This window comes from Plecotus auritus (genome assembly GCF_963455305.1).
Source record: "Plecotus auritus genome assembly, chromosome: 4".
NCBI lineage: Eukaryota > Metazoa > Chordata > Mammalia > Chiroptera > Vespertilionidae > Plecotus > Plecotus auritus.
Genome location: NC_137775.1, coordinates 50352713 through 50377755, shown reverse-complemented (window position 1 = coordinate 50377755; position 25043 = coordinate 50352713). Strand labels below are relative to the sequence as shown.

General features: G+C 38.9%; 1 protein-coding gene and 1 long non-coding RNA gene across 3 annotated transcripts in view; one reads left to right on the top strand and one right to left on the bottom strand.

Moving 5' to 3' along the window:
- Window positions 1–22462, bottom strand: part of LOC308247492 — an 85000-nt gene extending 62538 nt beyond the window's left edge. Inside the window, exons 1-4 of one of the 2 annotated variants that reach the window (XR_013960508.1) lie at window positions 22396–22462; window positions 5162–5183; window positions 2092–2133; window positions 323–460 (exon numbers count right to left, since the gene is read on the bottom strand). This is a non-coding gene — a long non-coding RNA (uncharacterized lncRNA). Of the gene's footprint in view, window positions 1–322; window positions 461–2091; window positions 2134–5161; window positions 5184–22395 lie in introns of those variants that run through there. The other variant, XR_013960509.1, reaches the window with a different exon arrangement.
- Window positions 21495–25043, top strand: part of FUT9 (fucosyltransferase 9) — a 175037-nt gene continuing 171488 nt past the window's right edge. Inside the window, exon 1 of the mRNA XM_080666686.1 lies at window positions 21495–21970. The gene's annotated coding sequence lies outside the window, so the exon portion shown is untranslated. The remainder of the gene's footprint in view (window positions 21971–25043) is intronic.

The following is a 25043-nucleotide window of genomic DNA, read 5'->3' as shown; positions in this document are numbered from 1 at the left end:
ATGAATAGCCAGCTTTCAATAGATTGCCTTTCCTACCCTGTGGATATACTAGTATATTACATAAACAGTATTATTTTATTAATAGCTATATTGAATTATAACTGTAGTATAAAAAATGCACATATTTAATGCATAAATATGATAGGCTTGAACATATGCATACTTGTGTGAAATTGTCATGACAATCAAGCTAATAATTTCAACCTTATAGGAGGAAAAGCATAAGGAAAAAAAAATAAAAATTGAAGTTGCTACTACAACTAAATTAATATTTGTCCAGGTCTATAAAGTCACAAGTAAATGAGATCATAAAAGAACTTGCCTTGATTTACCAGTTTTTCAAGTCCTGAAAGCACTAACCTTAGTGCTCATGCAGACTTCTAAGATAACCTTTCATCAAACTGGGCCTTTTGAATCCTAAAGGTCTAATCTCTTTTTCCAAGGTTGTTAGATATAACCACTGCAATTTAAAAAATCAGTGTCAGTGAAATTGGTTTAATATTCCAAGGTCAAGAATGTACTCATAAAACATGTACATATTTTGTTCTGTCAACAGAGTATAGCTTCAGTACAACTTCCAAATCATGGGGGCAGCACACAGTGGTCCCATTCAGCTGAGATACATGGTTTGATTCCTGCCTAGATTTCTGGAATATATTTCTCCAAGGTCAATGACACCAGAACATTAGCTGTTCTCTAAAATGTTAGATTTAGTGTTGCAATATACATCTTTCTTTATTGAGCCTCTGACTTTCCAGAGGTTTCCAAACTTATGTTTATATATGTCTGTGTTTTTTTTTAATGACTACATGAAATTAAAATCATAACATGAGTTTTTATTAACATTTATTTTTTTCCCCTAACCTTTTTTTTAGAAAGGAAAATAGAAAGTCTTCTATAGGTTTTATATCTTAGCTTGAAATGAGGTACATTTGTGTTTAACTTCCAAATTTTAAAAAATACAGGGATTTTAACTTACCTATTTGCCATTAACTTCTAATTTAATTACATTGCATCGAAGAAATATATTCTGTGCAATATTAATTTTTGAATAAAATTTTGATATGAGAAAATTTATAAAATAATTTTCTATAAAACTCTAATTTTGGAAAGTCCTAAAAAATAACTGAGAACTTAAACAATGATTCAGCTACAAGGACTTTCTGCACATTGTTATTTATAAACACAAAAATTTTAGGAAATATATTATTACATGAGTTATGAGAAAAAAGCACAAAATAGACCATTCTGTGCTTGTTAAAAATCATGGTTCAAAGAATTTAATGACATGGAAAGATGTTTTTAACCTAAATAAAAATACATTATAAAACAGTAAATTTAGCATTTCTAGTTTTATATATATCTGGAGATAAAACTTTGAAATATTGTTAATGCATCATAACATTGGGAATAATTTTTATTTATTATACTTAGCTATATTTCTAAAGTTTCTAATATCTATTAGTTTTAAAAATATTTTTAAAGATTTATAATAATGTAAACTATACACAGAATGGAAAGCTTAAAGTCCTGTTTGATTTAGTTTACCCTGAATATTTAGGACAAAGTTAATGCAAATAGAAATGTTTAATTTTCCCTGAGGAGGAACAGTTGAAACTTTTGATTCAAAATACATCAGTTTCTCATATATTTAAAACATAACACACACACTTATAGGTAAAATGTCTAATGCTGCTTAAAGTTTTTTTAAATGGTCATATATACCTAGCCCAGACTATCCTAATTGACTCAGAAATTTAGGTTACAACTAGATTTGCTTCAATAGTATCTAAAAACCTTAAAATTAAGTTAGACTTTCATTATTAACTGATACTCTCTAGCAAACATTAACTGATGTTACATCATAAAGACTTAGTATAACAATGAAAATTTTTCAAAGATTTCTGTGGAAGTTATATTGCTATGGGATTACAATGCAATTTTTATGACATCTGTTTTAATCCTGATTAATCTCTGTGTGTGCATCATTACTCTTCTATAGACTGAATGTATTTAAAATTTACTATTCAATTAAATTTTTTTATTTGTAAGTCAATGAAATTTAAAATAAAGGAAAGAAAGTATACTTACTTGCTAATCAGTCTCCATAGCAAAATGTAGACATATGTTGATCTAAATTGGAAAAAAGGGAGACATATGTACTACTATTTGTAATACTTTAAACAATAAAAAAGGCAAATAAAAATTTTGACCCATAATGAAATGATTGATAATATTCTAAATAAAACAGGACTTTGAACCATAAGATTAATAAATTTTTAAAAACTCAGTCTTATAAAAATGTAAAATAAAATGATAACTTAGATGTGGAGAAATAAGGTATCCTTATAAACTCTTATTTGAAGTTATATCCTATCTAGAGTAAATAAATAAATTATAGCAATTTTTGCAATGGAATGCTATGATTTATTGACACAAGAATATATTTCAGATTTATTATGTGCATCACTTCCAAGATTGGCCCAGATAAAACTCCCATGAGTAATCCTCTATGTTTTTTAACCCCACTTCTGGCTGATGGCCATACCTCTGTTGACCTTGGAATCTACATTATAAGGTGGCCATCAACCATCAGTCTTCCCTAGATGTCTGCATAGAGAAAGGTCAGCTATTGACCTGAATAACAACAGCCTAGCACTGTTAGATGAGAAAGAAGAAATTCTTTTTTTTAAAGGCACTGAAATTTTGGTGACTGTTAGGTTAGCCTACTCAGTACTAATACAGTTTCTGCTTCTCCCATCATCAACCTTTCCCTCTAACCTTCATCTTTTCAAATTAGGATTATTTGTAGTGTTACTCTAGGCCAGTGGTTCTCAACCTTTTTAATGCCGCGACCCTTTAATACAGTTCCTCATGTTGTGGTGACCCCCAACCATAAAATTATTTCCGTTGTTACTCCATAACTATAATTTTGCTACTGTTAATGAATCGTAATGTAAATATCTGTGTTTTCCAATGGTCTTAGGCGACCCTGCTAGCGGTTCTCAACCTGTGGGTCATGACCCACAGGTTGAGAACCACTGTTGTAGAGCCTAAGACCATTGGAAAACACAGATATTTACATTACGATTCATTAACAGAAATAATTTTATGGTTGGGGGTCACCACAACATGAGGAACTGTATTAAAGGGTCGCGGCATTAGAAAGGTTGAGAACCACTGCTCTAGGCTTTCTATTTTCTTTTCCAAAACCCCCTGCCTTTAATACCTGAAGACGTATTTCTGAAAACGTCTCACTTATAATACTGATAACAGAAACTGTTCCAAGTTTATAGAGTAATGTTCATACTTTCTCTCAACTTCAAAGCTAAAATTATTTTTATATTCTTACTTTTATGTTACTTTCCTTTTGTCTAATGAATGAAGACTGAATGCCTGTTTGTATATTGACATATTTTACTAAAACTTTAATTTGGAATTATTTCTTCTTTTTTCTACTGTTATTCTTTAAATTTTCAGTAACAACTGTGAATTACTTAGTAATTTTTGTAGAAAGAAGGGACTTGTTAAAGTAGATATTTATCCCACCATTCACTCACATTTTAAATTCAATTAAACTCAAATTCAGGTAAAGATAAACATCCCTGTCATTCCCAATCTGGGCTTTTCTGTCTCAGAAAAATCATGTGCACAGGCCTGTCATAGCCACAGACCTTGAAAAGACAGCAGGCTCCCAGAGGATGCTCTCCCTCTCTAATTTTCACCTTCAGGTCTCTAATATCATCCAGATTGGGAACTGAAAAGCTATGCCCTACTTCAAAGCCTTTTATATATGGAACTACTGAAGCAATCTTCCTGCCAGACTCCCAACTCTAATTTTCAAAAATCCCTAGATCACTCATTGTCTGTCCAACTCTACTTTTGCCTGCTCTGTGAACATTCCAGGATTCCTCAAACAGATATATCTCCATTTATCCAATTTTATTTAACAATTCTCTAGGGTGCTCTCCAGAACAAGTTTTAACACAGCAATCTTAATCTGCTCCTTAAATTGCAAACTCCTTGAGGTTAGGGACTGTGTCTCATTTTTCTTTATATTCTCTATACTTTTAGCACAATAAAGTATTGCACCTATAAATAATTTCATTTAATTAAATTAAGCAAATATCCAACTTTAGTCATTATTTCTGCTTCTAACCTGCCACTGAAATCCTGTTTCCATCACAATTCTAGGTAACAGGATCACTTTCCTCCAAGAATAAGATAATAATACTGGTGGCAAGAATATTGGACTTCTGGAAGGAATAAATGGAAAGAAAGTTGTTTTTTTTAAATCACTAGTAGGACTACATTTAGAACAAAGAAACTTGAACAGCAGTTTTGATGATACAAAATCTGGATATTTATATTTTAGCTGTATTTGATTAGTAGGATTAACAGACTAGTTTTTCAAACATTATGTCATTGGGAAATACATTCCAAGCTTCAACTACCTGGCTGAAACTGTATTTTTGGAATAAAATACATTCCTAGTAACAAACTTATAATAATAAAAAACAACTGGCACTGTCAACAGCACAACTCACAGTCAATCCTAGAAGTGTATTCTTTTCATTTCTCAGTTTAGTTGATTCACAGAGCTATATACAATGATAGATCTTTTTCAAATGTTATGATCCATCTTGAGTAGAAGGTTTTGTAGTGTTGTCGGGTATAAGAGTTATGTATATGCCACAAATGTTTGTCATATCACAGAAAGCTTCAACTTAGGAAGGAGTATATAACTTTCCCTGCTCTGTGTAATCCACTGAGTTGCCATGTTTCATGTTTCAACAGTAACTATAACTGAAAAGGCAGAGCATATAAAGATAACAGCGAAAATCCAGAAATGTTATTTCATAATATGGAATTCGTTAGTCTACAATTTCCACTATAGGCTTAAAAATGAGAGAAAAACATTTGCAGTACATTTTTAATATTTATCACTAAATTTACTCCAACATAAGAATTTCCCCATTGCACAAATCTAGAAGGAATTTGTTTTCAAAAACTGCAATTAAATATGCGATTTAATAAAATATTCTTCCATAAAAAGAATGAAGTTCTGATATATGATACAACATGGATGAAACTTGAAAACATTATGCTAAATGCAATAGACCAGACAAAAAAAGGACAAATATTGTGTGATTCCACTTACATGAAATATCCAAAAGAGGCAACTTAATAGAAAAAGAAAAAAGGTTAGAGGTGACCAGAAGCTGTGGAGATGAGAGAATGGGGAGTTAGTTACTGCTTAATGATTACAGAGTTTCTATTTGAGTTGATGAAAAAGTTGAAAATAGATAGTGATGGTGCTTCTACAATATTGTGAATATAATTAATGCCACTGAATTGTACACTTAAAAATGTTGAAAATGGCAAATTTTAGGTTACATATTTTACCACAAGAGATACCCTGCAGAAATTTAAATTCGTGGTCTGTGACAAGGCCAAAAGACAGGAAAGGATACAATGAATTTGGAACAGAAAGGGTCAGAAATTCTTCTCCCACTGCATTCTGGTCAAAGTATCTCTCCCAACCCCCAAATAAGGTGAGAACCATAGTGTAAGGGAGAAAAAAAGACATCCAAAACAGGGCAACTGAACTCAAGAGAAAAAAAGACTGACTTGCTTCTAGGGACTGGAGAAAATTTATGAAGAAGGCAAAATCCATCAGTGTTCCATTAATTATCTTCTTCATATTCCTCTTCTTCCTCCTCCTCCTCCTCATCTTCATCTTTCTCATCTTCATCCTCATCCCGTCTTCATCAATATCTTCAAAACCTTCATCATCATCATCATCATCATTATCATCTTTTTCTCCTTCCCTTCTTCATTATCCAAATCAGGAACCAATTAGTGCTGTAATGGATTTGGCCAAATATCATCTTTGATGACTTGTCCTAACTTATCTGTACCTGCATCAGAAAAGCTCTCTGGTTCCTCATGCTGTCCCTTCCTGCTGGCTTTATTCTGCACTGGCCTTGAATGTTTTGTCAAATCCTTTCCAGATTTCCAGTGGAGCTTGAAAAAGGATTGCCATTCTCATTCACATGAAATTCTTTGGACAGATTTTATGTTCAAAGTAAGGATTTTCATAAAAATAAAAATCTATTCTGTAACCTGATTTAATATCTTCAAATTCTGTCACTTCAACTCTTTTCAAATAGTGCAATGCCTCTTCATCCTCTTCTCCAACCATTGTAGTCACTTGTGGATGGCTGACAAAGGTTACTAGTATTATCCCAAAATTTGGGTTGGGTGATCAATTATCCTCTTCTGAAAAAAAATGGCTTATTTCTGTCCTACTTTCTAAATCTCCTCACATGCCTGTTCATTAAGTCTGTCTTTTTCACTTTGTACTCCATCAACAAGTTTAATTTGTTTCTGTTACTACAAGGAACAAAAGAACTTACACTAGAGACAATTATTCTGCGTGTGAGCTGCAGATTGTTATCCTACTTTCTGTACCTAGAGAAGCAGTAGAAAGGTCTTTTATAGAGACACCTTCTGAAATTTTTTAATAAAGAGGCCACTGACAAATTGGGTCAGATTGCAGGATATTAAATGTTTCACCATGTTTTCCTAGTCTAATTCCAATAGTTTTCTTTAAGCTATCTTTCTTTATTTCAAGTTTCTCTTCCTAGTCTATGCTTCCTGAAGAAAACTCAGCAAAAAGCAGAAAGGGTTTACTTCTTAGCCAAATTCAACTCAAAAAAATGAAATCTGCCAGTGTTTGGGTATTTTCTGTGTTAAAATCCCATCCAAGCACACCCAACTATCATTCTCACAGGCATTTCTAAGAGTAATAAGGTGATATAATTACATAATACTAATGTTGCATTCATTCATTCAAATGCAAACAGGTACTGTGGTGGAGACTTGCTGATACTTCTGTTACAAGAGTCCAGGGCTGGAGGAATAGGGGAAACTGAGACAGAAAAGTAGAATAAGGTCACACAGTGTAATTTGCAGCTGGCCTGCAAATAATAAACCACTATCGTCCCAGCCAAGGACACTCCAAGAGCAAACATTTAAAGACTTCCTTAACTAGAAAATGCAGAAAGGGAGGGGGGAAAGGAGAAAGGAAAAAAAAAAAAGAGCAATTTTACTCCCTTACAGAGAAGCCAGCAGTCTTGGGACTTGGCAAGATAAAGTTGCCAGGATTCTGGGAAGACCACAATAAGAAAACTCTGAGACTTAATCTGTATAGAGATACTCAGCAACAGAATCTTGAAACCTATAGACAGGAGGGTGTGTTACTCCTCGAACTTGCTCCCGACATTTGCTTTTCCGGATTAGCCAGAAAAGCCCATCTGTGCTCCAAGCCAGAGGAAATAAAATCTATTTGCTTTTTCAAAAAATAGTGCATGCTTTAATTGATCCAGCTGGAACAATTATCCTAAAAGATAAATTCATGACCCAGTCTGCCCCAGATATTAGGAGGAAATTACAGAAATCGGGAATGGGACCAGCTATCCCAATGGAAGAGCTGTTAAAAGTAGCCTCCTCGGTATTTCACAACAGGGATTGAGAGGAAGAAGAGAGGGCTTTAGAAAAGGAGGAACACAAGGAGAAAAGACAGGCCTGGTTTATGGCTGCCTTGCAGGGCAGAAGCTGATGATGCCACAGATAGGGGAACCTGAAAGTACTCCTACTAGCACTTGCTGTAAAAGCAGGCAGCCCGGGCCCTGGCAAAAGGACTGCCCTAAGAGGGGGCCGCCTCAAAAATTGTGCCCCTTCTGCTACAAGTCTGGTCACTGGGAGACTGACCGTCTCAAGGGCCGGAGGGCCCCCGGGCCAGAACCTGCCCGCACAATGGCCTTAGACTGAAGGACCCCTGTGCTCCAGCAGGCTTCCACTAAGAACAGCATCATTGAGGGGACCGAGCCAAGGGTAATCCTTGAAGTGGCAGGAAAGTCCCTTAACCTTCTTTTAGATACCAGAGCTGCCTTCTTTGTGCTAACTTCCTACTGAGGATCTCTCTTCTGTCAGCAGCATTATACGGTGGATAGAAAACCCAAGGCAAAGGACTTTACACCACTTTAAACTGCCTGTGGGGAGCAGCTACTTTTGTGCACCAATTCCTAGTTATGACAGAACGTCCCACCCCATTATTAGGGAGAGATATTCTAAACTATCAAAACCTTAGTGATTTTTTTTTTCAACAGGCACCAAGAGTCCCATTCAATGATGACTTTACGTATAAAAAGAGGGGTAGCTGAAATAGATATAGATATAAACCAGGAGCTTAACCCCCAAGTCTGGGCCACGGGAACTCCAGGACGAGCCCATAGAGCAAAACTAGCCATGATCTGGTTAAAGGACCCAAATGAATTTCCAAACAAGCGGCAATATTGTACAAATCTAGGAAGCAAGGGAAGGCCTACAAAAGGTTATTACAGCATTCCTTGGTCATGGAGGCCCTGACTCAAGCTCCTGCTTTGAGTCTGCCAAGCTTTGGAAAACCTTTCCAATTGTATGTTACTGAGAGGCAGGGTATTGCCTTAGGGGCCCTGACACAGGCCATGGGACCTGCCAAGAGACCAATTGGCTACTTCTCAAAAGAATTGGGATACAGTAGCCAGGGGCTGGCCCCACTATCTCAGGGTAGTCACAGCAGCTGCCTTGCTCTCAGAGGAAGCTTTTAAAATATCCCTGGGACAAGAAATTACTCCATGCACCTCTCATCAAATGGGGCCTTTATGAAAAACCAAAGGGCCCCATTGGCTTACCAATAATCGCATTCCACGATATCAGGTCACCCTAACTGAAAATCCTCAAGTAAAAATAGAAAACTGTACTGTTCTGAATCCAGCCACCCCAATGCCTATATCCAATTCAAAAATAGAACACAACTGTTGTGAAGTCATAGATCAGGTCTGCGAGCAGACCAGATCTCAAAGACCAACCTCTTCTAAATCGAGATGAGGTTTGGTTTTCAGATGAAGTAGTTTTATAAAAGAAGGAACATGCTATGTAGGATATGCCATAGTATCCTTACGTGAAGTAATAGAGGCCCAAGCTTTACCACCCAGAACCTCAGCTCAGCTGGTAGAGTTAATATCTCTCACAAGGGCTTTGGAATTAGGGAAATAAAAAAGACTAAATACAGCCAAAACCGGTTTGGCTCAGTGGATAGAGTGTCAGCCTGCGGACTGAAAGGTCCCAGGTTCGATTCCGGTCAAGGGCATGTAACTTGGTTGCGGGCACATCCCCAGTGGGAGGTGTGCAGGAGGCAGCTGGTCGATGTTTCTCTCTCATCGATGTTTCTGACTATCTATCACTCTTCCTTCCTCTCTGTAAAAAATCAATAAAATATATTAAAAAAAAAAAAGACTAAATACATACACTGACTCTAAATATGCATTCTTAACACTGCATGCCCATACAGCTATTTGGAAGGAAAGAGGATATTTCAATGCTAAAAAAGCCCAATAAACTATGAAAAAATATATCTTACAGCTCCTTGAAGCAATACAATTGTCCCAAGGAAATAGCAGTAATACACTGTCGGGGGCACCAGAGGGGCACAAATGAAATTGCAATAGGAAATAAGTTTGCTGATCACACTGCCAGGACCACACCCACAGAAAAGAGCCCTGTATCAGGGGCCTTAACACCCTTAATAAATTTAAATAGGCTTTTATCCCAGTACACTAAGGAGGAGATATACTGGGCTGGTCAACACTGGCATATCAAAGATGAAAAGGGGTGGTACCAGGAGAGCCTCATACATCTTCCCCAGAATATTAAATGGAAAGTTATCAAAGGTTTACATAATAACTGCCACTTGGGTAGAGATAAACTAATACAATTCTGTTCATGCCTATTTACCAGTACCAGCAAGGGCTACAGAAAACTATCCATTAGATAAAACAAGGCTGTAATCTCTGTACTTTAAATAATGCTCAGGGGTCAAGATAGCCTCTTCCCTTAATCGAGTCAACACAGAAGAGAGGAGCTTTCCCAGGAGAGGACTGGCAGCTGGATTTTACTCAAGAATTTAAATACCTATTGGTTTTTATAGATACTTTTACACAGTAGGTTGAGGTGTTTTCCCACCAGAACAGAAAAGGCCCAGGAAGTGATTAAAGTATTACTACAAAAGCTTTTGCGATGATTTGCAATTCCTAGATCTTTACAATGGTCCAGCTTTCACTTCACATAAAAGTCAACGGGTTGGCAAAGTTCTAGGCATCACCTGGCATTCACAGTCTGCCTGGACACCTCGGTCATCAGGTGAGGTCAAAAGAGCAAACCAGACTCTAAAGAGGGCCATAACAAAACTATGCCAGGAGACCCACCAGAACTGGCTCCAAAAGCTCCCAATAGCACTGTTAAGATGAGAATTAGTCCAACCCCACTCTTGGGATTAAGCCCATATGAAACCCTATATGGAAGGCCCTTCCTTAGTACTGATTTCCTGTTAGACGAGGAGCTAACTCAAGTCATAAAATTTGTCACCCCATTAGCCAACTTCAAATGGGCTATTCAAAAACTGGTATAGAATCAGTGTCTCCCACCACCACAACACCTTTATATGAACCAGGAACCCAAGTTTTGATTAAAAAAACAAACAAACAAACAAAACCACAAAAAGAAAAAAAACATGGAAAGAGGTCTCCTATAGCTCAGCTCACCCCTAACTGGAAAGGGCACTCTCAGGTCATCCTCTCCACTCCCACAGCAGTTAAGATTTCAGGTATACCAGATGGATTCACTATTCCAGGGTGCAGCCTTATCATCCAACTAAACAAGAAATAAGCAAACTGGAGGACAATAACTGGACCCGTGAACACGGAAAGATCTTCTGCTGCAGTTTAAGAATTCCAGGTAAGTAATGATTGATAAGGATGCCCTAAAACAACCTTTGTATTGGCTTGTTATATTTCTTTGGATAGTCCCCATTATATAAGACCACCACAAGATGGCCAGCAGGGGAGGGCAGTTGTGGGCGATCAGGCCAAAAGGGGAGGGCAGTTGGGAGGGACCAGGCCTGCAGGGGAGCACAGCTGGAGGGGACCAGGCCTGCAGGAGAGGGCAGTTAGGGGCTATCAGGGGAGCAGTTAGGCATCAATCAGGCTAGCAGGGGAGTGGTTAGGGGGTGATCAGGCTGTCAGGCAGAAGTGGTTAGGGGCAATCAGGAAGGCAGGCAGGCGAACAGTTGGGAGCCAGCAGTCCTGGATTGTGAGAGGGATGTCCGACTGCCCGTTTAGGCCTGATCTCGGTCATCCCTTGAGGGGTCCCAGATTGGAGAGGGTGCAGGCTGGGCTGAAGGACACCCCCCCCCCCCCCGTGCATGAATTTTGTTCACTGGGCCTCTAGTATAAAATAAAAGGGAAAATAAGTGTCAACACAATAAAAAATAAAACAAGTAGTTTAATAAGGAATAATAAATGACAATAACAAAATATAATGCTCCAAAGATAATATATTTTATAAGAGTAAAGTTACACTCATTTACTAAAAAGAACCTTTACATCTTAGCAAAGGTATTCTAAATGTTATCACTTGTAAAACAAAAACTCAGAAAATTTGATATGCACTGATACAATAATATATCCTAGCCCTAAACTAGCAAAAAAACAAAGCTATTAACAATCTTTATATCTTAAAAAGTAGAATTCAATGAGTCAGGGGAGTGGGGGGGGAGGAGAAGCCATGAAAAGACATGGAAGAATCTTAAATACATATTACTAAGTGAAAGAAGCCAATCTGAAAATGCTATTTACTATGATTTCAACTATATGACATTCTGGAAATGGCAAAACTTTGGAGAGGTTGCTAGGGGTTAAGGGAGAGGGGAGAATGAATAGGTGGAGCACAGAGGATATTTAGGGTGTGAAACTTCTGTATGCAATTCTAATGGTAGACATACATCATTATACGTTTGTCAAAACCCCAAGAGTAAGGTTTAATGTAAACTATAGACTTTGGGTTCTATAGGTTCAGTTGGAACAAATGTACCACTCTGGTACAGAATGTAGATGGTGGGAGAGATTGTGTGTAGAGGGAGGACAGGGGGAATATGGGAGCTCTCTGTACCTTCTGCTCAATTTTGCTATGAACCTAAAGCTGCTCTAAAAAAAAATAAAGTCTATTTAGAGAGACTACTCACATTGTACTATTATAATTTGAAATTATTTTTAAGTGGATAGTTTGCAGTACACTCTAAATTTGCAAATTGACTTTAATGCTTAGAAGGATTTTAATAATAATACAAAAAAAACAACAACAAAAAAAAACAGGGGACCTGAAAAATAATAATGAAAATCCTGAGGGAAGGAACAAAAGATGAGACCACAGCATTAATAAACCAACACAAGAAGTTATTTTATTCAAGAAAATGAAAATAAGATTCATATTATAATCATAGCACAGCCATTTTTTAATACCTTATGAAAGCTGATAAACACAACAGATAATATTTATGAAGGGCTAACTATATTCCAGGCACTCTTACTAAAGATTTCGTAAGCAGTAACTCTTTAAACCATTGCAAAAAATTCCATAAAGTGGATACTACTATTTTATAGATGAGGGGATGAAGTATGTTAATAGGTTTTCTAGTATAGAAAGATGTTTACATTCCTGAAAAAACACACTTGGTGATAACAATGTATTGTTGTTTTTAATATGCTGCTAGGGTTTTTTATTAATATTTTAACTAGAATTTTCTATTGATACTAAGTGAGACTCATCTAAAAAATCCTATATAATAAAAGCCTAATATGCAAATCGACCAAACGGTGGAACAATCAGTAGAATGACTGGTCGCTATGACATGCACTAACCACCAGGGGAAGACATTCAATGCAGGAGCTTCCCCCAGCCTGCAGGCCCAGGCCTGCCAAGGCGAGTGCCAGTGGCTCCCTTCCCCCCCCCCCCCCCCCCCCGCCCGAGGGAGGCGACTGGTGAGCAGGCAGTGCCAGGCTGGCCAAGGTGGGTGCCAGCTGGGACCCCCCCAATTGCCCCACAGATTGGCCCTGATTGCCTACCAGGCCTAGGGATCCTACCCATACATGGATTTCGTGCACCGGGCCTCTAGTAGAATATAAAATTAAATCTTAAATATCTTTATTGTTGACTCTTGTGAATTAAAAATACAGACTTTTACCAGTTGTGAGCTTCATGTTTTCTTCTTGTATATATTGCAATTTCTTTAAAAATATATTTTTATTGATTTCAGAGAGAAAGGGAGAGGGAGAGGGAAAGTGATAGAAACATTAATGATAAGAATCATTGATTGGCTGCCTTCTGCACACCCCCTATTGGGGATCAAGCTGCAACCCAGGTATGTGCCCTTGACCGGAATCAAACCCGGGACCCTTCAGTTTGCAGGCTGATGCTCTAACCACTGAGCAAAATTGGCTAGGGCTGTAATTTCTGATATAGTTATCTTGGTGCTATACTATTTGGTACATAGTTATTCATAATTGTTTTGTATGAATGTGAATATAAAAAAAATTCTATTTTGTTTCCTGATCCAGTCTAAAATATCTATTTTTAATAGAAAATGAGATGATCCTATTTATATTTATTGGTATAAAGAGTATGTTTACTCTTGGTTCTGCCATATTCTTTTTTGCTATCTTTTTGTTTTTAACTTTGTAAAATTCTTTCACTCTGTGAGCTTTCTTAAAATTTATGGAGATTTTTGCCCTAACCGGTTTGGCTCAGTGGATAGAGTGTCGGCCTGTGGACTGAAAGGCCCCAGGTTCGATTCCAGTCAAGGGCATGTACCTTGGTTGCGGGCACATCCCCAGTAGGAGATGTGCTGGAGGCAGCTGATCGATGTTTCTAACTCTCTATCCCTCTCCCTTCCTCTCTGTAAAAAATCAATAAAATATATATTTAAAAAAAAATGTATGGAGATTTTTATTTTATTCTTTCTAATTGTTATAATTATTTCTTTATACATTAACTGCATTTCTCTATTTTTAAAGACTGACTGTTAGTTTGCTAAAAAAAGTAATCATGAAAATTAGTATTTCTTGTTCTTCCTGTCTTATTTTATTACATAATTATTAGATATTATCTTGTTATAGTTTACCTTGGTGTTGTTAAATATGTTAGACTACTTATTTATTCCTTTATATGATTTTCTTTGAATCTTGACCATTATACAATCAATGACCTTCTGATCCAAATTGTTTAGATATATAATTTTTATATTGTCAGGGTATACAAGATTTATATTTTATTACTTTGCTCTAATTCTCATAATCTCACATTTCAAATGAACAGTTATATACATTCAATGTTAACAGTAAGTACTTATTCAAGATACCTCTTTTTTATCTTTTAGAAAATTAAATTCCATTCCTATACTGGTGCTTTCCTGAGGATGGGTTCGTGAGAATAATAGTCCATTAGTTCTTGCATGTTCAAAACTGTTTGTTTACACTTGATAAACTTGAAAGACTGTTTAGAACAAAAATAAGCCTTACCTCTTACTTTATTTTGTTTGGTATAATTTGGGCTTTCCTCTGCTGATATTAAATGACTATTCTGCAGTGAACGTTGTATTAAAGAATTCTGAGGCCAGTCTCAGTATTTTCCTTTTTAATTTACTGATGGTTTTTGCCGGCATATCCCTAAAATTCTTTATTATATTTGAACTAGAGGCCTGGTGCATGAAATTCTTGCAGGGGGGGGGGGGTTGTGTGTCCCACAGCCCAGCCTGCACCCTCTCCAATCTGGAAGCCCTCGAGGGTTGTCCAACTGCCACCAGAATCGGGCCTAAATGGGCATTCGGACATCCCTCTCCCAATCCAGGACTGCTGGCTCCTAACCACTTGCCTGCCTGCCTGATTGACCCTAACCGCTTCTGCCTGCCAGCCTGATCACCCCCTAACCACTCCCCTGCCAGCCTGATCGACTCCTAACTGCTCCTTTGCTGGCCCGATTGGCCCCAACTGCCCCCCGCTGCTGTCCTGGTCACCCCCAACTGCCCCTGCAGGCCTGATCAACCCTAACTGCCCTCTCCTGCTGGCCCAGTCACCCCCAACTGCCCTCCCCTGCAGGCCATCTTGTGTTCACCTGGGGGAGGCCATTTTTGACCACATGGGGGCAGCCATCTTGTATGTTGGAGTGATGGTCAATTTGCATATTACCTCTTTATTATATAGGATTATACTTACTGTACTAGGACATACCTTGATGGTGATGATTCTGTGGCATTTCCCCCTAGAAATCATATGACCTTAAAAATAAAATTTCAAGTCTTTCATTTCAAGAATTTTTTTTTTTTTGAGAGAGAGAAAGGAAGGGGGAGGGAGAGAGAGAAACATCAATGTATCAATGGACTGCCTCCTGTACACCCCCTGCTGGGAAGGGAACCTGAAACCCAAGCATGTGCCCTGACCAGTAATGGAACAGGTGACCTTTTGGTGCCTGGGTTGACACTCAACCACTGAGCCACACCAGCTAGGCAAGAATGTTTCTTTTTTAATATAAAATATTATGTTTAAATATTTATTATTTTCCATTATTTGTTTTTCTTCTTCAAGTTCTCTATGTATGTTAGATTAACTTTCCTATCTTCCCCATCTTTTTGTACTCTCTAATCCTATTTATCTATTTCCATTTCATTTTGCTAGTCTTTCTCATTTGTGCCCTTTCCTTTACTGTATTTACCTCAGAGTGTCTTTTACGTTGTAATTCTTCCATATTCATTCTTAATTTAGGATGATTTTAGTTTTCTTCCACTTCTTTCTTGAGTTTTTCCAGCTTTGGGTCATCAGCTCTGTTTCATCAACCATGCTCAAGTTCTTGCATTTGTGCTTTGTAGTTCTCATTCACAGAAGTAATTTCTTCATTGTATCCTTATGAAAATTCATAGTGGAATGCTAGGACAAATTTTTTAACTTCTCCATGCTAACCTTGTTATAGTGTGTTTTCATTAACATTTGGTACATTTGGCTGCTCTTCTGTCTTTTCCTATATTGTATTTGTATTGGTATGTGGCTGTTCTTTTTTTATTACTAATAATGAACAGAGTTAGTTTTTTCTCATCTAGGTTCCTAGGGAGAAGAGAGGGGGAAATAGCTATCAGGGATTTACAAAGTTTTGGTCTTCTCTGCTACATCAGAGATAGACTGCTCTTTGCAAATATTACTCTTCTGTTTAATCTTTGTGTAGCCCACCATTACTTCAGACAAGACACATCTAAGAGGGATTAGGTCACCAGCTCTATTCACTTCAGTTCCCACACTGATTGCCGAAAGTAAGATGTATATTATTTGCAAATCAAGATGAGCAATTCAGCTGCAGGAAGTATGTTTTGGGGGGTCTTGTGATATTACCTACTTTTTATACTTGCCAGGCTTCTTCCTTCCCTCCTTTTGCTAGAGCCCAGTTTCCGTTCCTGAAATCCATTGTTTAATTGAAGGAAAGAGCCTTTGAATTTCACAGTCAAACTCTCACTTTCAAGAATTATATTTGTACCAATGCTTTCTAAGATTACATATCATTGGACCCACTATCTGCTCTTCTTTTCCTACTTCTTCTTCTTGGACTTCTGGTTGATCTCAGCAGTTTTTGCATCTTGTACACACATTTTGAAAACTGCAGGTTATCTACTTCCCAATTTTCCTGAAAATAGAATTTGCATGCTTTTTAAAAATTATTATTCTTGTTGGTTGGTGTATTCTTCAGCAGGAGAAAGGGAACCCTGCTAATTTTTGTCATCTTTATCCAGATTTTATTCATGTATTTAGCAGTACTAATCATATGTATCATATAGTACACATATAATTTGTCAGAAGTCTCTACAACCTCAAAGACATTTATTTCTCTCTATTTCCCCCACCAATATGAGCAGATGTTAATTTTTAAAAGTGAAGTCTCATCAAAATTTTCACTGGCCTAAAAATTTTCCATTGTTTTCTTTTACAACAAATTCTCTTTCCTCTAAACCCTCTTTCTCCTCCTTTCTTCAAGAACTCATATAAGGAGAAACCAAGATGGCGGCATAGGTAAACACCTAAACTGCTGCCTTGCACAACAATTTCAAAACTACAACTAAAAGACAAAACAAACATCATCCAGAACCACAGGAAGGCTGGCTGAGTGGAAATTCTACAACTAGAAGGAAAGAGAAAAGCACACTGAGACTCAGAGGAGCTGCAGGAGGCAGAGGTACCAAGGCACGCACCCGGAGAGGGTGGGCAACTGAGTACGCAGCTGGCTTTCTCAAGCGGGAGGGAAACAAAGCTCCTGATTGCACTGAACTCCAGTTCCGGACAAGACTCTGGAGACCCAGACTCATTCAGGGAGAAACTGGACTGTCTGGCAGCGGGCGGAACTCGAGGGCGGCTTTCTCTCAGAGGTGCTTGCAGCGATTACCATGGGACACTGAGACACAGGGGCCTATTAGGGCAGGGCTGATGGGAAACCAATGCTGTCTGCTCTGCCCTGAGACTCTGCCCCATCCAACTGAGCACAGAGGCTTTTTGCAAGTCTTGTCTCATAAGGGTGTCTCCAGCATAGAACTTCTCCCAGCGTAGACACAGCTGATCCTCACAGCCAACTGGCCTGCAGGTCAATTCCTCCCAGTGATACCAACAACAATCAAGGCTTAACTACAACAAGGCTGTGCACACAGTCCACAAAGGGGTGCACCAAGAGTGTCCACCTCAGGTAACTGGGGAGGCTGAGCCAATGGGTCCTATAGGACACCTAGCACACAAAGCTACTCTATCAACTCAGGGAAGCAACGAATATGCGGAGACAAAGAAACAGATCACAAATGAAAGAAATGGAAGAAAGCAAACTACTGGATATAGAGTTCAAAACCATGGTTATAAGGTTACTCAAGAATCTTCTAGAAACCACTGAGAAATTTAGTGAGACCCTCAAGGATATGAAAAAGGGCCAACTAGAAATTAAGCATACACTGACTGAAATAAAAAATATTATACAGAGATCTAACAGCAGACTAGAGGATCACAAGAATCAAGTCAAAGATTTGAAATACAAAGAAGCAAAAAACACTCAACTGGAAAAGCAAAAAAAAAAAAAAAAAGAATCCAAAAATATGAAGATAGTGTAAGAAGCCTCTGGAACAACTTCAAGCGTACCAACATCAGAATTATGGGGGTGCCAGAAGAAGAGAGAGAGCAAGATACTGAAAACCTATTTGAAGAAATAATGACCAAAAACTTCCCCCACCTGGTGAAAGAAATAGACTTACAAGTCCAGGAAGTGCACAGAACCCCAAACAAAAGGAATCCAAAGAGGACCACACCAAGACACATCATAATTAAAATGCCAAGAGCAAAAGACAAAGAGAGAATCTTAAAAGCAGCAAGAGAAAAACAGTTAGTTACCTACAAGGGAGCACCCATACGATTGTCAGCTGATTTCTCAACAGAAACTATGCAGGCCAGATGGGAGTGGCAAGAAATATTCAAAGTGATGAATAGCAAGAACCTACAACCAAGATTACTCTACCCAGCAAAGCTATCATTCAGAATGGAAGGTCAGATAAAGACCTTCACAAATAAGAAAAAGCTAAAGGAGTTCATCACCACCAAACCAGTATTATATGAAATGCTGAAAGGTATTCTTTAAGAAGAGGAAGAAGAAGAGGTAAAGATAAAAATTATGAACAACAAATACATATCTATCAACAAGTGAATCTAAAAATCAAGTGAATAAAAAAATCTGATTAACAGAATAAACTGGTGAATATAATAGAATCAGGGGCATAGAAAGGGAGTGGACTGACAATTCTTGGGGGGAAAGGGGTGTGGGGGGTGCGGGAAGGGACTAGACAAAAATAGTACACCTATGCATGAGGACAGTGGGGGAGGGGGATTTAGGGCAGAGGGTGGGATGGGTACTGGGTGGAGGGGAGCTATGGGGGAAAAAGAGGAACAATTGTAATAATCTGAACAATAAAGATGTATTAAATTAAAAAAAACTCATGTAAAAACTGGCTATACGCATTGCCTAATCATCTGTATGCCTTTTCTCATAATCTTATTGATGTCTTTAATTCAAATTTATCATCATCATCGTAACACCTTTCTTAGTGAAAAAGCACTGTTATTGGCTCATTAGACTCTAAGTTTCGCAAGGGCTCAGTTACCAATTTTCTTCACAGTGTGTGGATCCCCTGGACCTAACATAGTATGTGCTCCTAAAGGGTGCTTATTAATATATTCAATAAATAGAGGAATGATATTTCTTTTGCTAACTAATTGGCACCTGTGATGTATTTGTTTAAAGATAGGGTTTTCAACCTTTCTGATTTCAGAAAATTGCAATGTGAGAATTTGTTTTCAACTAAGTAAATTCAAAGGGTCAGTGTTTAAAATGAAGCTTGTTATTTTGCTTATTTGGCTTCCTGTGTTTTAATGCTTAACACAGTATGGCACTAATGGAGATGTAGAGGAAAGCATATGAGAGGGAGAAACTGCTGTGGTACAGGTGACAGAAAAATTTTCACCCAGCCTGAGAATCTAAATTGAAATCCAATTCCTCCAGCAGAACTAGAATGCCCTTCCATCTTTTATCAGCCCATTGATTCTTGTCCTGGTGGGCCAAGTGGTTGGGAGGAGTTACTACTCATCTTTCTGTACAGTAAGTGCCATCCCTTCTCCTGGCTTTTAAGGCATTTGAGTTGGCATTTTAATCTACCTTTTTACAACCATAAAACGAGATTATACAACTATTGCTATTACAGTGTCATAATCAAACCTCGGAGGAAAATAGCACAAATTCTCAAAGGCAAAGAAGGAATCACCTTAGCAAAGAAGGAATGAGGAATATCTGAGACAGGGATGAGGAAAAATGAAGATTTAATTCTTGGTGACCACTCCCTGCCCAAGAAGTCACTACTGCTTCTTTCTATAATATAGTCACAGCTGAGAAGACTTGGAGTCGAATGAGTTGTAGTTTTCACCAACCATATTCTATGTATGGTCTTATTTGAAAGAATATCATATGGCGAATTTGCATGGTGCAATGCTGAACACCTGGAGACACATGCCTTTTAAAGCTGATGTGTATTAGAAGAGTTGTATATCTTCTCTTAAAGAGAAGGTGCTACTGTTATGCAGATTACCAGGTAGATGTGAAAACAAATACTTACATTGGCAGGAAATATTTACTTCACAGGAAAGATTTTAGCAAGTTGTAAAATACGGACCATCGAGCAATACTTTCATCACCAACGTTTATTTTTTTCTCATGTGAATATCTATGGGAAGAACTAGAGACTTTTCATCAATATTTGGGTATGTTTTATTGAACTAAAAATGCTTCTCCATACTTCACCATTCTCAGTAGCGCAACTATTTTACTGTAAATACACTTGTTATATAAGACATGCTTAGTTAAAATAAAATGCCTAATTTATTTATTCTAAGGGCTAAAATCCTTTGACTTCAAAAAATGACTCAAGTAACTGAAAAACTACTAAATAACAGCACACAGAAAAAATCGGAAACTCTTTCACTCTAGGGTACTCACAGAGAGTAATCTGATCACTTTATATTAGGTTATTTAAGGAGAGTTTACTACTTTTCCCCCCAGTCATATCTTTTACACAAATAACCTATTTGCTCCCTGCCTACCCTCAACTACCAAATGGAGATTATGAAACAAAATGTGGTTCATGGGAATCAGTCGATAATGCCCCGATTGTTTTTATACTTACTGAAAGTGTGGATTCACCCCTTCTAACTTGTAAGTGTACACGCGCTAAATACAGTATCTATTTTCATGGGACTCCGTAGTTTGCAAATAAACAGGACTGATTCATAGTCTAACAGAGCCAAGAAAATCCACAATAGAAAAGCGAGGCCAACCCTAGAAGAACTGGCATGAAAACGAAAAGCTATGCAATAAAAAGGTTGAGAAATATTTCGATTAAAGTGTTAAGCCGTCCTGGTTTTCTAGGATGTTGGGATAAAGGAAGAGGAGAGCCAAGATGTGAGGTAACGGGCTGCCCCTGTGCCATGGTCCTAGGCAGTCGGGTCATAGGATTTCCCCCCCACCCTTTTTTTTCGTTTTTACCTCGTTAGATGGTCAACCCGGAGGCAAACAAATACTGCCGCCTCTGCCCAAGGCGATAGCTCCAAGTGGCAGGCGATGGTGGCCTGCATTGAGCTCCCAGCCGGCTTCTTCTGGCCGGACACTTCGTGCCAAAGAGAGCCGGGGGAAGCAGACAGCAATAGGGGGACGACGCCGATGTCACGGATGCACAATCATGATCATGATCTGACCAGAAAGGGGAGAGAAGGAGAGCAATGGCCTGGGGTCACTGCCTGGGAGCCGCCGCAATGGAGCGGTCCGCGGTGTGTGCGCGCACAGGTGCCTCAGGCCGGTGGCGCCGAGAGCGGTCGCGGCCGCCTCCTGGGCTCAGCAACCTTACCAGCGCGCAGAAGCCCCCGCTGCCGCCGAGCCTGGATAATAGCCCAGCCTGAGCCTGGAGAGGAAGATCCCAGGGAAAGGGCGCGAAGGGAGAAAAAGGGAAGGAGAGGTGGGGGAGGGGAAGAGACCCATCTCATATGAATTTCTCCTTCCCAAGCTCTTCTGGTGGGAACCTTCGATGGGTTCGTGCGCGCCTCCCTCCTTTCCTCCTCCTCTCCATTCCGGGTGATCATCTCCCCTTCTCCCCACGCTCTCCCCCACCCTCATCTCTCCCCTCCCTCCCCGCCGCGTGCCTCCTCCCCTCCCCTCCCCCTCCCCTCCCTCCCCCTCCAGCGGCAGTAGCTCTATAGCCGCTTTAGCGGAGCCGGTGATGGGCAGAGAGCGCGCGCCGCGCAGCAGCTCGGGATCCACCGCCCTCCCCGCCCGCAGCTCCCTGCGCCCCCGCCGCCGCTATCGCCACCTCCGTGTCCCCCGGCTCCGGCCCCCTGCCTAGGACAGCGCCGCCGCCACCCGGCCCTGCCTGCCGCCTGCGCCGCGCAGCCCTCGCGCGCGCCCGGATGGCGCTTTTCTCCCCGGACCGGTGAGTAGCCTGGAGGGCTCAGGGGATAGGGCGCCGAGGCTAAACGGGGAGAGCGCGTCTTTGCTTTAGGAGGTACCACAAACCACCTGCTGTGATTCCTCTACTTCCAGGCAGGGGTCTCGGGAGGGCTGCTCCGTGGTCCCTGAGGGGCTGTTTGATTTCAACTCCACCTGCTGGCAACCTGAACCCCTCTCCCTCCCGGGCAGCTCGCGGTCTCGCCTCACTTCCAGCTCTTACACCAGCAGCAGAGGTGCATGGACCCAACCCTCCCGTTACCCCAAACAGGATCCTCTCAGTCCTCACCGCCTCTGCGTTCCCCCAGTCTGATTTCCCGCTTCTGCCAGCCCTCCAGTGCCCCCATCTGCCACTCTCCACCCGGTCTCGCACTGACAAAGCCTTCTCCACAAAGTCCGCCCCTGACCCACCTTCCCTTTTTCCAAAGCCTGGCTCGTGAGCCCCCGCTGTCCCGCCGTATTCTTTCGCAAAGCAATCGGTCCTGCCAGTGAATTCTGACCTCAATCCCTTGACACGACGGGGCCTCGCCAGCTTTTCTGACAGTCACCTCAGGAAATTGCCACGGACACGCGGTGATCGTGCCTTATGTATACTGTAGTTACTTTGTGTGCTTCTCAGCACCTGGGCTCTTTAGGGTGTGATAAAGCATGGAAAAAAAAAAAAGACAAAAACAAACCTTTTGCGACTAAACTTTTTGTTATTGTTATTTTAAAGAGCACAGACCTTTACAACGTTCAGATTCATTTTATTCATTTAGAGGCAAGTTAGCTAATAACAATGAACGCCCCTATTTACCTGTTTTTCCAGGTTGAGCTGTGCACCTACCTGACAGGGTGATGAATCTCCTTTAGCAACAACACAATCAAAAGCTCAGCAACTCTTAAGAAGATTTTTTTCTTGAAAGAGAATAGAGTTAACACCAAACTCATCCTTTGAAATCTTTGAATTTGCAATAAGCCAAAGCCCTTGTTTATCTTTAGGTTTAGTGGCTACCAGAAGCATACAGTCGGATCAGAAAACGTACTAAAAAAAGCGACTGCACTGTGTGGGAGCTTCGGGCAAGGTGTAGTATCTTAGCATCCAGCCTTTTTCTGTAGAAGTTTTCTTCCGGCAGCAGCCCTTTCTTTTGAAACCATGTTTAACGTTTTGGTATTTCTAATTGGTTTGAGAGAAAAAAGGGGAGTTGTGTTCAGGAAATGAATATGATCAAGGGAGATGAAGGAATGAGAGAGCACAGGGAGAGACTATTTAAATACTAAAATTTGTACTCCTGACTCCCCATGTATTGAAATCTTCAAAACAAAATTACCCCCACACAATTCATGATTTAGTTTTTCAGAGAAGTGACAACATTATTAATTTCTGCATATTTTATTGGTCATAGGGCTTACGTTCTAAGCAATGCAGATAACAGCATTCAGAAATGGATGTCAGAAACTTTACAAGGTGCCCCATTTGGGTATGTGGTGTGTGGATATACATTTCCTGGTAATAATATTATTATCGTTTTAAAGAATTTTAAAGGAATAGGAATTAAATTGTCATTGTTGCTCTCCCAGTTGATGGAGAGAGATGTGTGCTTCCTCACCCCACATGAGCAAGTCTCTGCTACACAAGGAATAGAGAGGGAAAGTTGAGCAATCATCTAGAGAGAATTTGTCTAGTGAGGATTGCCTTAAAATCTTGCCTTCTCAAAAGTCAAGAATTTTAAAAAATTTGTTTTAACTCAAACTGTATCCAAGCCTTTTTTTATTTTTTCTCTTTGCAGACACAGGCAAAAATGCAGTGAGCAAGTCACTGACAAGGATGGTTTTGTAAATGTGGAGAACTGCATCCAGAGTCAGGGGGGCTATGAGTAATGACGTTATCGTTTGTTTTCTACATTCAGAAGTTTTAGTTGGTAAAATTTAGTGCTTGACTAAGGAGAAAACTCAAAACTAAGTACTTAACCTTACAATTACTGCAGATAGTCGCACTGGTCATCCAGGTAGATAGATAATAGGTGGGTTATGAGCTGAATAAAAAAATCATTAATTTTTTTCCTCTAAATGCTTTTATCCTTTGGAGAATAATGGAGTACTTACTATATGCAATATGTCCAACAGTAATGAGTCTGTATTGGAAAAGATACATCCCAATTGAATAAAAGGGAAAGCAAGGAGCAATGCTGACCTTGATCAATTATTGCCCATAATTGTGTAAATGATGAGTTCAAGACACTATATGCTCACATAATTATAATTATGTCAACTTCCTCATTGTCAGAATTTCTCACTTCTTTTGTAAGGATGTATGTTCATATACAAATAATATTAAAATAGTCTCAGAATTGTCTATTAGAATATAAAAAATTAATCTGCAATAAATAAGCAGGAATTTTTGTAAGGAATGTTTGGTGTGCTGGAACTCAAGTTCTGCCTAAATTTAATGTAGTTGTCATTAAGGCTATGCCAAAAGGCTGAATATAACACTTAAGGAAACAAGTCATATCAATATTTGAATGGCATATCTTTGAATATCTTTGTTGTATCTTATAATGCTCATAACTATATGCCACCTAGAGGATGGGATAGGTCTAAATTAAATGTTTACAATGGTAAAGAAATTTTTTTAAAATTTTTTTTTAGTGAAACCACTGGCAATATGGTAAACTTTAAAACATTTATTTTAACTTCACACTTACTTATTATATTTATTGGAATAGAAATATATACATTTTTCACCAATAAATACTTTAAATTTACAATTACCCTATTTGCAGAAACTTGAAAATCATTCCAATTAAATGAAAAAGCATCTTTTTTATTCTTACAATTAAAATATATTCAAAGTAACATTTTTATAGCAGCAAAACCTTTAACCAAAAATTCAGAACTGTAGACTCATAAGTTTTTAAAAAAATGGCCACATTTTAATTTAATTACCTTGATTATTAACACTGCAGGGGGTGGGGAGTGACTCCTAAAAGAAGGAAGACTAGCAACTGGCACATTTTTCCCTTCTAGGCACTCATAGCTTTTTCCTTGACTATTATTTTTATTTTATCTGTTCAAACACA